The sequence below is a fragment of the Nerophis ophidion genome, linkage group LG03, assembly GCF_033978795.1.
Source record: "Nerophis ophidion isolate RoL-2023_Sa linkage group LG03, RoL_Noph_v1.0, whole genome shotgun sequence".
In the NCBI taxonomy this organism is placed as follows: Eukaryota; Metazoa; Chordata; class Actinopteri; order Syngnathiformes; family Syngnathidae; genus Nerophis; species Nerophis ophidion.
Genome location: NC_084613.1, coordinates 67,028,783 through 67,044,338, shown reverse-complemented (window position 1 = coordinate 67,044,338; position 15,556 = coordinate 67,028,783).

The window sequence follows — 15,556 nt, the reverse complement described above, 5'->3', positions numbered from 1 at the left end:
ACCTTAAAATATCATATAATATTATTTAGCTCATTCACGTAAGAGACTATACGTATAATATTTCATCAGATTTAGAAATTAGGAGTGACACATTGTTTGGTGAACGTATAGCATGTTCTATATGTTATAGTTATTTGAATGACTCTTACCATAATATGTTACGTTAACATACCAGGCACCTTCTCAGTTGGTTATTTATGCCTCATATAACGTACACTTATTCAGCTTTTTGTTCACTATATTTTATGTATTTTAAATTGCCTTTCAAATGTCTATTCTCGGTGTTGGATTTCCCCAAAAATGCGACTTACTTCACTGCGACTTATATATGTTTTTTTCGTTATTTATTATGCATTTTCGGCAGGTGCGACTTATACTCTGGAGCGACTTATACTCTGAAAAATAACGGTAAGTTTTGTCTGTTGTCCATAGTTTTGTCTAAGTTGTGTTTCCGCTTTGTGCGCGCCTTTTGTTTAGACTTTTTGTAGCTTCAGAACGACCCCCCCCCCCCACCTTGACACTCTCGCTCATTCCACATTTAACAAACAATATAATACAAGAACAAATACCATACAAGAAAAACTCCTGTACACTAACAACACAATAGTACCACTGTTAGTATGAGACAAGACAAGACGAGACAAAACAAACACACACACATACACACACTAACACGGGCCCAAACACTCTCAGACCTTACACCTCTCTCCCATTGCTCTGTGCTGAGGGCATCCCTCTCTTTCCTCCTCGACTTCTTCAATACTTCTTTTTTAAACAGTGTTTTAAATTGAATCATGGTAGAACACGTTTTTAACTCATCCCCTAAGTCTTTCCACAGAGTCCACGTGCTGAAATGCACATTGATTTTAAAGTTGTTCTAAATTTAGGCAAATATAATTTGTTTTTAAGACCTTTTAGGATAATTTTAGACATTTCAAGGCCTTAAAGGCCTACTGAAACCCACTACTACCGACCACGCGGTCTGATAGTTTGTATATCAATGATGAAATATTAACATTGCAACACATGCCAAAACGGCCTTTTTAGTTTACTAAATTACAATTTTAAATTTCCCGCGGATTTTGTATGGATCAGAGCGGTCAAGCGAACATGGATCCCGACCACTTGTCAACCGGCAGGTTTCGGTGAAAAAATTGTGGTAAAAAGTCTCCTCTTACCGGAGATCAGCGGAACTTCTCTCGTGCTGCTGCTGCTGTGACTAATTCCCTTCGATCAAGACACCCGTGGACACACCCCTCCGACTATCAGGTACTATTTAATCTAACACTAGCAACACAATAGAAAGATAAGGGATTTCCCAGAATTATCCTAGTAAATGTGTCTAAAAACATCTGAATCGCTGACAATTTCTATTTCTATTTATTTCTAGTCCTTCGTTATCAATATCCTCAGCCACGAATCTTTCATCCTCGCTCAAATTAATGGGGAAATTGTCGTTTTCTTGGTCCGAATAGCTCTTTTTGTCAGAGGCTCCCATTATAAACAATGTGAGGATGTGAGGAGCCCTCACACGGGTGACGTCATCCTCTGCGACTTCCGGTAAAAGCAAAGCTTTTTTATTAGCGACAAAAAGATGCAAACTTTATCGTCGATGTTCTCTACTAAATCCTTTCAGCATAAAATATGGCAATATCGCAAAATGATCAAGTGTGAAACATAGAATGGACCTGCTATACCCGTTTAAATAAGAAAATCTCATTTCAGTAGGCCTTTAAATTCAAACTATTGGATTTAAGACTTTTTAAGACCCCGCACATACCCTGAAAACTGTTTTTTGTCATTAATTGCTGAGTTAGAATAATTGCCGAACTGCATTTCTACACAAAGGCTGATACTAAATGATCCATGTAAACGGTGCCCATGAAATCCAGAACACAGGTAGCCCGCGGCTTACTTGCCACCCACTTGCTGACTGCACACGGATACCCCAGATGCCACATGGGCGCGTATGTTCATTCATCTAAAACAGCAGCTTCCTACGAGTTCCCTTTAGAAATAGTGCAGTGGCACCCAGGTGACTGGTTCAGCTTTTCACTGCACTCAGCACATCTTTATCCCACAGGCTAGAATGTACAAATAGATTTCAAATTAGAGACTTTGCTTTAATTTTCTAATGCACTGACCCGTTCTGCAGTGTAGCGTAATAGCCAGTCCCTATGTGACAATTAAAATAAATCATGTCTGAACAGAATTCGCCGTATGTATTCATGCCTCATCAGTAACTGAATTGACGGGAATGATTTATCCTGGGGAACTTAAATACCAATGCCCACACGGCAATAGGGGCCTTAGCGCCCCGGACGCGCTAGAGTTTCACACTTTTTCAGTCGACCCGTTGTGCATAATGAAATTGACGTGGCCATGATGAATGAATGGCTGTGGGAAGAAAGACAAGGCTTGCTCTGGAACACTCTGGACCTTGTCGAGAGCTGAGAGGAAGGCGTTGGAGCACTACTTATTCAGAGTTTAATTTAGTTTTCAGTTAACGTTTATTTGCTTCAGCTGTTTTACGAAACATTGACCTTTTGTACAAGTTGTTGGGCAAACTAGCAGTGGAAGCAGTCCATCCATTCCGAATTGCACTAATGTTGAATCTATTTTCTCATTGCAAAAATATAAATTGATTCAAGTGTTCCTGTTGCCATCGTAACTTGCAATAGGATTTAAACATGCCAAACTGTTTTGCAATTATAACACAACATTAACCATCGTGTCGTAAAGCAAAAAGGAAAACTACTCACCCCTTGATGACAAGTGACAGAAAGGTGTTGCTGTCAAGTAGCAGTGTTTCATAGTTAAAGGGGAACATTATCACCAAACCTACGCAAGCGTCAATATATACCTTGATGTTGCGGAAAAAAGACCATGTATTTTTTTAACAGATTTCCGAACTCTAAATGGGTGAATTTTGGCAAATTAAACGCCTTTCTGTTTATCGGTCTTTTAGCGATGACGTCAGAACGTGACGTCACCGAGGTAACACACCCGCCATATTCATTTTCACATTACAAACACTGGGTCTCAGCTCTGTTATTTTCCGTTGTTTTGACTATTTTTTGGAACCTTGGAGACATCATGCCTCGTCGGTGTGCTGTCGGAGGGACTAACAGGGAGGGATTCAAGTTGCACCACTGGCAAGAAATCTGCCGCCAGACCCCCATTGAATGTATCAAAGTGTCTTCACATTTGACCGGCAATGCTAAGACAGAGATGTATGGATAACCTGCAGATGCATTTGCAACGATAAAGTCAACGAAATCACAAAGGTGAGTTTTGTTGATGTTGTTGACTTATGTGCTAATCAGACATATTTGGTCACGGCATGACTGCCAGCTAATCGATGCTAACAGGCTATGCTAATCGATGCTAACATGCTATTTACGCTAGCTGTATGTACATTTGAAACTAAATACCCACATTTAATGCGAAACAAACACTTACCAATCGACAGATTTAAGTTGCTCAAGTGTCACAAGATGCGAAAGTCCTGATCGTTTGGTCCGCACATTTTACCGGCGATGCTAATAATGCAGCCATGCTATGGGACACTTCATTAGGTACACCCACGCTATGGCCGAATAGTATCAATAGCTATTCGCTCAATAGCTTCAATTTCTTCTTCAATTTCGTTTTTGCTATCTGCCTCCATACTCTGACCATCTGTTTCAATATATGCGTAATCTGTTGAATCGCTTAAACCGCTGAAATCCGAGTCTGAATCCGAGCTAATGTCGCTATATCTTGCTGTGGTAACCGCCATGTTGTTTGTATTGGCAGCCCTGCATGACGTCACAGGGAAATGGATAGTGGTTTCGAAGATATCGAAAATAAGGCACTTTAAAGCTTTATTTAGGGATATTCCTGGACCGGTAACATTTTGAAAAAAAATTCAAAAAATACAACAAGCCACTGGGAACTAATTTTTATTGTTTTTAACCCTTTTGAAATTGTGATAATGTTCCCCTTTAATGCTGGATTTAGTAAAGATTTGAAATACACATATGAACTTGAATTGCCATCTCGTGGAATTGTTCAAAATGTTTTGTTATCCTGGAGCATTCAAAGTCCCTTTCACTGGAACTAACTCTAGTTGCAATTACGTTTTGCCTTTTTGGCAATTAAAGTTACACAAAGGGTGTATTTGGCCTGCATTTCAGTTCCATATTGGAGCAAACGGCAAACATTTTCTCACTTCCTGAAACTTTACTTATTACGGTATAGCTCGGTTGGTAGAGCGGCCGTGCCATCAACTTGAGGGTTGCAGGTTCGATTCCCGCTTCCGCCTTCCTAGTCAATGCCGTTGTGTCCTTGGGCAAGACACTTTACCCACCTGCTCCCAGTGCCACCCACACTAGTTTAATTGTAACTTAGATATTGGTTTTCACTATGTAAAGCGCTTTGAGTCACTTGAGGAAAAAGCGCTATATAAATATAATTCACTAATTCACTACATACTTTGAATGTTACCGAACGGTCTCAAGGGCAATGCTTTAAGTCTGCACATAATTTCATACCAAATTAAAAAAGGCCAGTTTGCCAAACGTGTAAAAATACTAACTAGGAGAAAGCCATATTTTCAAGGGTAAGTGTCGATACACTGTGATACGGATGCGCGAGCGCACACACACACACACAAACCCACACACGTACACAAATACAATATTTGCAACACTTTTTTTTTCACAGACTGAACAACATATAACTTCAACTACTTCCATTTTAACAACCTCTCACCACATCAGACCATGACAACAAGGGAACATGAAGTATTAACGATAAATCAATGAATGTTAAGTGCATGTAAAAGTTCGACTCCTATCTTGTTTACTTTCCTGACGACTTCCTTAAAGTTTTGTAATCAATCAAACATATCAGTCAGCTAAGATGTGCCAAACATTGGCAGGAGTTGTGTTATGTTCAACCGTGTGTTGACTTTATTTGTTGGTTATAGATAATTCACACCATAAGTCACGACACCTCCGCTCCAAACAGGCTAACCTCCTCCAACCTTCAAGGACAAAGCTATGAACTATTGGAGACCAAGCTTTCTGCTCTGCCGTTCCCGGTCTGTGGAACGCTCTCCCTGACCAGGTGAGGGCACCACAGACTGTGGATGCTTTTAAAAAAGGCTTAAAACCCTTCTTTTAAAAAAAAGCCTTTTTATAGACATATGTATACTAGTTATAGCTATTAGGCTGTTCTAGTTTTTATTTTATTTTTATCTTTTTATTATTATTATTATTTTATATTATTTTTTTAACACACTTTAGCATTTTCAGGTTGTTGGCTCAATGTGAAGTACTTTTTCGAAATAAAATCTATTATTATCATTATTATTATTATTAGAAAAGATTGGATTGGGCCGTATAAATATATGCTGTGCTGGTCACACTTGAAACAAACTTATGGTCGTTAACTAGTGGTTCCATCAACCTCCATATGAGGGCTACAAAAAAACATTCCATTCCAAACTTATCTGCAGAAGAATCTTCTTGTTAATCTTGGGACGTCTCGTCAGCCGCATAGAAGACTTCGGCGATCTGCATTAGGCCCATAGGCCGTGGATTGGACACCACTGGGCTAAACCTTTGCAAAACACTTTCAGGGTTGGTTTTTCAGATGCTGACTGGGCATGGTCTCAAAATATTTGTAATATTGCTGTTTTGACCTGTTAGTCCAGGCAATTTGTTGCTTTAGTTCTATTGGGTGTTTTTCCTGTATTTTTGGTTCCATTTCCTGTTTTGTTTGTATTCTGTTTGCCTGGGCTTTACTCTCTTTACTCCGCGGCTTGTTTGCAATGATTGTCTCACCTGGTGTTGGAGGGCTATTACAGCCAGTCCCTCTGCTTTGTTGAATGTGAGATGATTCCAAATGTTTGCTGTTCTGAGGAACTTTCACAGATTGGAGTATTTGTTCACGGATTGGAGTATTTCTTACTTTTTGTTTTGCATTTCTCTCTTGGTAGCTCTCTTAAGTTATTTTTCTTGCACAGTATGCCTGTGCTTGCTTTATGCATACCTCTGTTACACCCTACCTCAAATGTTGCACTTTTGAGCAGTAAATACTTTTTTTTGCCTGCACACTGCCTTACATCTCCTGCGTTTTGAGATCACGACCTCTACTACAAAGACCATTCCTAACATTTGATGCTGGTTTAAGATTCATGGTAAATGTTGGTTGAATTCCAAATCTACAGCTTAGAGACGTTTGGACTTGAACTCACATGACAATTTGGACTTCGTTATTAGTTTCCTTTTTCTGTATTGTTTTCTGTGCAGCGCTTTTTATGTTTTCTACTTCCTGTTTGCCTCCACCGCTTCTTGTCTGAGCGTTGGCTCCCTCACCTGTCCTTGGTGGGCAATCAGGACGTATGTCCCTGGTTGACAATCGGGTTGCCTTTTATGCCCTGTCCTATGGACTTGGCAATCAGTATGATTTACACCTAAATGTGCATAACCATTCCCTCGCTTTATTTATGTCATTTAATACTTTTTTTTACCTGTTCAGTCTCTTCAACCTGGTGTTCCATACCAACACATTCCACTTAAACAACCCTTTTGTGAACCATAGTCTTTAATCATAAAATGGGTTGATAGCAGCATATTTTTTTATAGTTATAAAAAATAGCCCTATGTAAAAAAAAGAAAAAAAAAAAAGGCTTTGATTAGAGAAACGTGACACCCTTTGAGCTTCAAATGTCATTACAATGTTTTTGTCGCCAGCTATTAAAATAATCCAACTTGACGACGTCGTAAAAATCACTCACCCTCTTCATGACTAGGGACATCCTCATCCTCGGCTTCACCCTCATCAAGCTTGGCTTTTCTTGCTGCCTTTTTTTTTTTTTTTTTTTTTGATTAATCCCGTCTCATTTGAAATTGCGAAACTATCAATGGGAATTATTCAAATCCCCGAGGTATGAAATAGCTATGAGGAGGCTGCGGAAAGACACTCATTAACCTCAAATAGAGGGGAGCCCACAGTAAATCTCGATGAATTCTCCCCGTCGTGGAAATTTGATTAGTTACAGTGGCTGTACTTAATCTAAGTTGAAGCTTGGAAGTTAATTTAGTCCAATGCATGCATGATAAGTTAGTGTTGTTTGCTTCAAGTATGTATTCTTTAAAAACTCTATGAGTATGTGTGTCTGCAGAAATTATTGCAAGTGTTGTAAACTGCTGTGCAGTGCAGTGGGAACACTGACTTTGTGTTGTCCGATTTTTATTCAGTTTCATTTCTCGTCGATTTGTGTTTTCCATTTGTGCTCAAAATGCTCTGGAAGATGTGTGTGATTCAGGTGTGTGTTTTAATCATTAGACAAATGGTCAATCATTTATGGGGAAGCAGTTGTTAAGTCCAGCCCGTGTCCTGGTTTTGCTTGATGGAAGACATGTTTTTCAATCAATCTGAATAACAATTTACAGATATGTGCTTGTAAGTCCCCTAAAATTTTGGGCTAACCACCCTAAGATTACAAAGAGTTTTTTTTGTGGCGCACATTGATTTATGCCACATATTTACAGCTAATCAGAATTTATATGGTCATACTTCAGGATTAACTAACAGTATCAGCATTTGGTGTGTAACAAAGATAACAGCACAGGCAATAAAGCACGCATTTTTGACAATTTGTCACACTTTTTGTTCGGAGAAATTCAGGAGTAGAAGTATTAGTTTACAACAACAAACAAATGCCTACAATCAGGAGTACCCCATATTGACTTTAATTACCTTAAATCAACTATATATATATATATATCTTGATTGGATTATCCAGAGAATAGTGCTCGATACCGTGGTAGAGCGCAATATGTAGGTGTGGGAAAAAATCACAAGACTACTTCATCTCTACAGATCTGTTTCATGAGGGGTTCCCTCAATCATCAGGAGATTTTAATGGAAGCATTTACATACAATGGTTTATATAGAGCACAGAGTGGGTGGGTACAAGCAGGCGTAGGGTGTGGTGATTGGCTCATGTGTTACCTAGGAGGTGTTTCCGTCTGTGGCGGCATGTTGAAATGATTTCACTGCGCTTGTTGAGGGATGATAGATCTGGATGATATATAATAAACAGTTTCTCTTTTAAGCATAGGTTGCATCTTTTATTACCACTGTTGTAAGGTGTGCTGGATGCAAGAATTTGCCATGTTATTGAATATTCAACATTATTGTCTTTGAGGTTCCAAATGTGTTTGCTGAGTTCTGTAGAATTCTGCAAAGTCTGGTTTCTAAAGGAGGCGTTGTGATTATTCCATCTTGTTTTGAACGCTCCTTCGGTTAATCCTACGTACGTGTCGGATGTGTTAATGTCCTTGCGTACTACCTTTGCTTGGTAAACGACTGATGTCTGTAAGCACCTTCCGTTGAGAGGGCAATCAGGTTTCTTGCGACAGTTACATTTTCATTTTCATTTCATTTTCATTTTCATTTTTATTTATCTCATTCATTGATGTGCATTTAGAACGATAAATAATTATATCACAATTATACAATTTAAATTCACACAATTCCTGAGAAGGAGCAGGATCAAGAAAATCTTATAATTTCCTGCCCCCTTTGACATAATACATTATCTTACTTCATGAATATCATTTAAGCCGACACATATATCCAAATGAGATGAAACAATCAAAAACAAAAAACACAAGAAAAACACAACAAGTGCAAAACTTCATAAAGTATAAACCAAACCAAGAAAATAATAGAAATAATATAATATACACCTCACGGAATGATACAGAGCAAATACCAAACCAGACAAAAAATAAGTAAAATAATAAATAAAAAACAAAATGTAAACACTTATGGCTGTCCATATGATCTTATCGTTCTATCTTTATATAATTTTTTCAATTGGAATATATTTTTACAGTTTTTTATCTCGTTATAAAGAGAATTCCACAATTTTACCCCCACCACTGATGTACACATTTGCTTTAAAGTTGTCCTTGAATATTGTTGTTTGAAATGACCTTTTCTTCTATGCTCTGTATTCTCAGAAGTGATGACAAACATTTTTTGTAAATTTGCTGGTAATGTTTTACTTCTAGCCTTAAACATGACATACAATGTCTGTAGCTTTACTAGCTCCTGTAGTTTCAATAGTCCAGAGTTAATAAATAAAATGTTAGTGTGTTCTAAGTAATCTACTTTATGAATAATCCTTATAGCTCTTTTCTGTAATTGATACAATGCCTTTATGTTACTCTTATATGTGTTCCCCCACACTTCCACACAGTAGCTGATATATGGCAATATAAGTGCACAATACAATATGCGCATTGCCCTATAATCTAACATATATTTTACCTTGTTTAATATAAAAATACTCTTAGACATCTTTTTTCGTACATGTGCAACATGAGATTTCCATGTCAGACCATCATCCAGTATCACTCCTAAAAATCTAAGTTCAGAAACCCTTTCAATATCAATTCCATATATCGACAGTTTGATGGTGTCCTCTCTTTTCCTCTTACCAAAAATCATAAACTTTGTTTTTTTTACATTTAATGATAATTTGTTGACATCAAACCATCTCTTAAGTTTAATAATTTCCTGTTCAATAAGTATTGATAACGCTTTTAAGTCATGTCCCGAACTATAAAAGTTGGTGTCGTCCGCAAATAAAACACATTTCAATGACTTTGATACCTCATATATATCGTTAATATACAAAATAAAAAATTTAGGTCCCAAAACTGAACCTTGTGGAATTCCACATTCAATCCTCATTTGTTCAGATGTATTACCCAAAAAATCCACAAACTCTTGTCTATTATCTAAATAACTTCTTAGCCATTCTAAAACTACTCCTCTCACACCAAGTGAATGCAACTTAGACAATAATATAGAATGATCTATTGTGTCAAATGCTTTTTTAAGATCAATAAACACACCGATAGTGTATTTCCTATTATCAGTTTCTGTTGCTATATCCTCCATTATATTCATTACAGCTGAAGCAGTGGATCTATTAGTTCGGAATCCATACTGGCTCTCACTCAACAGCATGTTCTTCTCAATAAAACTGTCTAATTTTTCTACAAATACTTTTTCAATTATATTAGAAAATTGTGACAGCAGTGACACTACATTCATTATTGGTTTCAGAGTTGTTTAGTCTGGGGGTAGGCAGTCCTTTTGCAATTGCTTTGTTGTGGTTTGAAATGATTTGTTGTATGTTATTCAGAGCAGAAAACGAAGCAACATCATCTGGTACAATCCGCTATTCTGCAAAGACGTCTCAACCAACATCGGCCGCAAGTTCCTCACTCTGATCGACAAACACTTCCCCAAAGGCAACACCCTAAGAAAAATATTCAACAAGAACAACATTAAATTGAGCTACAGCTGTATGAATAACATGCAACAAATCATTTCAAACCACAACAAAGCAATTGCAAAAGGACTGCCTACCCCCAGACTAAACGACTCTGAAACCAATAATGAATGTAACTGTCGCAAGAAACCTGATTGCCCTCTCAACGGAAGGTGCTTACAGACATCAGTCGTTTACCAAGCAAAGGTAATACGCAAGGACATTAACACATCCGACACGTACGTAGGATTAACCGAAGGAGCGTTCAAAACAAGATGGAATAATCACAACGCCTCCTTTAGAAACCAGACTTTGCAGAATTCTACAGAACTCAGCAAACACATTTGGAACCTCAAAGACAATAATGTTGAATATTCAATAACATGGCAAATTCTTGCATCCAGCACACCTTACAACAGTGGTAAAAAAAGATGCAACCTATGCTTAAAAGAGAAACTGTTTATTATATATCATCCAGATCTATCATCCCTCAACAAGCGCAGTGAAATCATTTCAACATGCCGCCACAGACGGAAACACCTCCTAGGTAACACATGAGCCAATCACCACACCCTACGCCTGCTTGTACCCACCCACTCTGTGCTCTATATAAACCATTGTATGTGAATGCTTCCATTAAAATCTCCTGATGATTGATGGAACCCCTCATGAAACAGATCTGTAGAGATGAAGTAGTCTTGTGATTTTTTCCCACACCTACATATATATATATATATATATATATATATATATATATATATATATATATATATATAACAAACAAATGCCTACAATCAGGAGTACCCCATATTGACTTTAATTATCTTAAAGCAACTCTATATATATATATATATATATATATATATATATAGTTGCTATCTATATATATATATATATATATATATATATATATGTATATGTATATATATATATGTATATGTATACGTGTATATATATATATATATATATATATATATATATATACACATATACGAACTAAGTCATGCATATATATGTATATATATATATATATATATATATATATGTATATTGTGGCAAATGCAAGAAACAGAACGTTGTCTCTTCAATGTCTTTATTATGGACTGCCAACATGAGAATCTCTAAACACAACACAACATGCACTTTTTATGTGTTCTCCCAAAACGCAAAACCAAACCCCTTCTCTGAGTGTGAGCCTGGTCTTAGTGCCCGCCACACAGCCCCCCCCCCCCCCCCGAACACCCGGACAGCAAGTTATGGGGAATACATAACAGGGGGCCTCACTCGCCTGCCGCAACGGGTAAAATGTCCATCCCGCGGTGGAGCGGGTGTACCCTGTGGGGAAAAAACAATATCAGGGCCCTGTGGAGGCTAAGGACATTCAACTCTAATAGATTTCGGAAGGCGACCTCGGCGGGGGACTTGGCCCGGCAGCACCCTATCACCTGCGATACAATGCGCCGGTTTAATCCTGTCCCAAGAAATGCATTCCCTATGCCCGCCCATATCCAGTACAAAAACCTTAGGACCGCGTTCTAGAACCCTAAATGGCCCATCGTAAGGGGGTTGGAGGGGCGAACGGTGGGCGTCGTGACGGACAAAAACAAAACGGGCATTTTTAAGCTCTGATGGCACAAATGATTTTGGGAAACAGTGGTGGACCGGGCCAGGACCCAAGGACTCCCTCGGCCAAAAGGGAAACGATCGCGGGGCGCCACCCTTAGGTAAAAATTCACCCGGAACACGGAGTGGTTGACCAAACACCAATTCAGCGGGGGCCGCAGCGAGATCCTCTTTAGGGGCCGAGCGCAACCCGAGCACAACCCAAGGTAAACGGTCAACCCAATTGCTATCCACGAGTGCCGCACGCAGAGCCGCCTTAAGCGACCGGTGAAAACGTTCACATAAGCCGTTAGCTTGGGGATGGTAGGCTGTCGTACGGTGCACCTGCACTCCCAATGACCGCGCCAACGCTGACCAAAGCTCTGACACGAACTGGGATCCCCTGTCCGAGGTGATATCGGATGGCGTACCAAAACGCGCAACCCAGGCCGACAGAAACGCACGGGCAACGTCCACAGAGGCAGTGGAGGAAAGAGGAACTGCTTCTGGCCATCTGGTAGTACGATCCACCATCGTTAGCAAGTGTGTATAACCCTGCGACGGAGGGAGGGAGCCAACTAAGTCCACATGCATGTGGTCAAACCGCCTGACCGGAATTGTAAATGGTTCGAGGGCCTCTTTAATGTGCCGATGGACCTTGGCGCGCTGACATGCCACGCATGCGGCTGCCCACTGCCTAACATCCTTCCTAAGGCCAGCCCAAACAAACTTGGGACCAACCAACTTGACGGAAGCCCGAACGCCAGGGTGTGACAGGGAGTGTATCGCGTCAAAAACCCGGCGGTGCCAGTTTACCGGGACGACAGGTCGCGGGCGACCAGTGGACACTTCGCAGAGGAGGGAGGGACCGCCGTCCTGCACCACCACCTCCTTGAGCACAAGCGCCGTACCTTCAGCTTTGAGTGTGCGGATGCCGGGGTCGTCGGGCTGGTCAGCGGCCATTCCCCAAAAATCTAAACCAAGCTGTACGGGGCACACAAGGACACGCGAGAGACAGTCGGCCACAGGGTTGGCCTTACCGGCCACATGCTGAATGTCCGTAGTGAACTCAGAGATAGACGACAAATGACGCTGTTGACGGGCTAACCAAGGCTCCGTGACCTTTGACATGGCAAACGTCAGGGGTTTGTGGTCCACGAAAGCCGTGAAAGACCGACCCTCCAACAGAAAACGAAAATGGCGTGTTGCGAGATACAGTGCTAACAATTCACGGTCAAATACACTTCCGCTCGTTATCCCGCAGTTTACGACTGAAGAACGCAAGGGGCTGCCACACATTCGCCACCCGCTGCTCAACCACAGCACCCACGGCGACATCAGACGCATCCGTCGTCAAAGCCACGGGCGCCGTGGAAACAGGGTGGGCGAGAAGAGTAGCCCCTGCGAGTGCGGATTTTGCCTTCTGAAAAGCTTGGACCGGCTGAGGAGTCCATTCGAGGGAATCGCTAGCCTTTTTGTTACGCAGGGCACCATAAAGAGGCTGCAGGAGGTGGGCAGCGCGTGGAAGGAACCAATTATAAAAATTAATCATGCCCAAAAACTCCTGCAGAGCTTTGACAGTGGAGGGGCGAGGAAAGTCCGCCACTTCCTGCACCTTCGAAGGTAAAGGAATCGCACCCTGCGACGAAATACGGTGCCCTAAAAAAATCAATCTCCGACAGCCCAAACTGACATTTAGAAGGATTTACGATCAGTCCGTGCTCGTCAAGACGTTTGAACACCTGTGTTAGATGTGACTGGTGCTCCTCAGCTGAAAGACTCGCCACCAAAATGTTGTCGAGATAAACAAATACAAAATTGAGCCGCGCAACACTGAGTCCATTAATCTTTGAAAGGTTTGTGCTGCCCCCTTAAGGCCAAAAGGCATACGCAGGAACTCAAACAGCCCAAACGGGGTTATTACTGCGGTCTTGGGCACGTCCTCGGCGCGCACCGGAACCTGGTGATAACCGCGAACTAGGTCTACCTTTGAAAAAATGGCGACACCAGCCAGGCGCGCCGAAAAGTCCTGGATGTGCGGAATAGGGTAGCGGTCGTGCATTGTGATGTTGTTAAGGCGGCGAAAATCCCCACAAGGGCGCCAGGAACCGTCTGACTTAGGCACCATGTGCAAGGGGGAAGCCCACGGGCTGTTAGAACGCCTAACGATGCCTAAACGCTCCATAGTAGCAAACTCCTCTTTAGCAATGGTCGATTTAGCCGCGTCAAGACGGCGCGCGCGCGCAAAAACTGGCGGGCCCACAGTGGGAATAAAATGTTCAACGCCGTGTTTAGTGTCCGCGGTGGAGAAAGCGGGAGTGGTTAACGACGGAAAATCCGTGAGCAAATGCTGAAAAACGTCACCAGATACCGAATAATTAGCGTGTGTTAACGGTCCAAGTCCCCCTGCCTTACATGTAAAAGATGAAAAGGACACAGCATCAATCAATCGGCGGTTAGCAACATCAACAAGCAGTCCATTAGCACACAGAAAATCCGCGCCAATAATGGGGACTGTGATGGCGGCGATGATAAAATTCCACTGGAAATTACGTCCATTGAAGCAAACAGTCACCAACCTGGAGCCGAAAGTGTCGATTGATGAGCCGTTGGCGGCACTCAGCAGCGGCCCGCAGCCACCTGTCGCCTTGTCCGCGTTTGTGGCAGGTAGCAGGCTGACTTGCGATCTGGAGTCCACCAGGAAACGTCTCCTTGACGACAAGTCAGCGATGAAAAGCTGCTTGCTTGTTTCGCCGGCGCCCACAGCCGCTACTGAACGCCGGCGTTGGAGTTTCCCGGGGCCGTGAAGGAACAAGGTGGGACACACCGTCGGGCTTTGGCGCCAAAACGTTGATGGAAGAACCACTGGCCAGTTTCGCGCCTTTTCCGGGTAGTGACTCCCGCCACTACTGCTGGGTCGGCGTCCACCGCCGTCTGCAGCGGGGGCGCTTCCACGCTCTGCACGTCAAATCGTCTGGAAGCCACCAGCACCCGGTCAGCTTCTTCAGCCAAGCCCCGGTAATCGCGTGAGGCCTGGGAAGTGGAGTTAGCTAGCGCTGCACGGGCTGCAGGTGGAAGCCGCCGCAAGAAAAGATGCGGGAAAATGAACCCGCCTTCTTCGGATCCCAGCAGCGACAGCATACTGTCCATCAAATCCACGGCGGTGCCATCGCCCAAACCCAGCAGGGAAAGAAGTCTATCCGCCCTCTCAGCGTCAGTCAGAGTGAATCTTCGAAGCAGGAGATTCTTGAGGGCGGTGTACTTGCCGCTCTGTGGAGGGTCTCGCAACAGCTGCATAGCGCGGCGAATAGTCTCCTTGTCGAGAGCTGTCACCACCAGGTGATACCGGGAGTCGTCGCCGTCGATTCCCCGCAGGTTGAAAAGTGACTCGATGTGCTGGAACCATGATGCTGGGTCGCTCTGCCAGAACTCTGGAAGTTTGCTGGAGTCGCAGTTTGCTGGAGCTGGGGCGACATGGCCGATGAAGACACCTCTTCCGCGTGAAACATAGTCGGGGTCACCAATGTGGCAAATGCAAGAAACAGAACGTTGTCTCTTCAATGTCTTTATTGAAGACTGCCAACATGAGAATCTCTAAACACAACACAA